Raw genomic sequence first — 366 nt, 5'->3', positions numbered from 1 at the left:
ACGAAGTAGGAAGTGAAGAATAACTCAACATTGATCTTATCATGTCGAGCAAAGTCTGATTTCTCTTTTCGGCTACACCATTCTGCTATGGTGTACCGGGTGTAGTCAATTAGGATACCACACCTTCTTTAATCAAGAAATCCTGAAACTCTTAGCCCAAGTATTCACCCCATCGATCTAATCGAAGTGTCTTGACTGGTTTACCTAACTGTTTTTCAACTTATGCTCAGAATTCTCTAAACTTTCTAAAAGTTTCAGATTTCTGTTGCATTAGGTAAACATAACCATATCTCAAATAATCATCAATAAAAGTGTTGAAATATTTGTAACCTCCTTTATCTTGGACGTTTAACGGTCCACATACAT

The sequence above is a fragment of the Morus notabilis genome, unplaced genomic scaffold, assembly GCF_000414095.1.
Source record: "Morus notabilis unplaced genomic scaffold, ASM41409v2 Scaffold312, whole genome shotgun sequence".
NCBI classification, from domain to species: domain Eukaryota; kingdom Viridiplantae; phylum Streptophyta; class Magnoliopsida; order Rosales; family Moraceae; genus Morus; species Morus notabilis.
The sequence above is the reverse complement of the archived record's forward strand: the minus strand, read 5'-3'. Positions refer to the sequence as shown.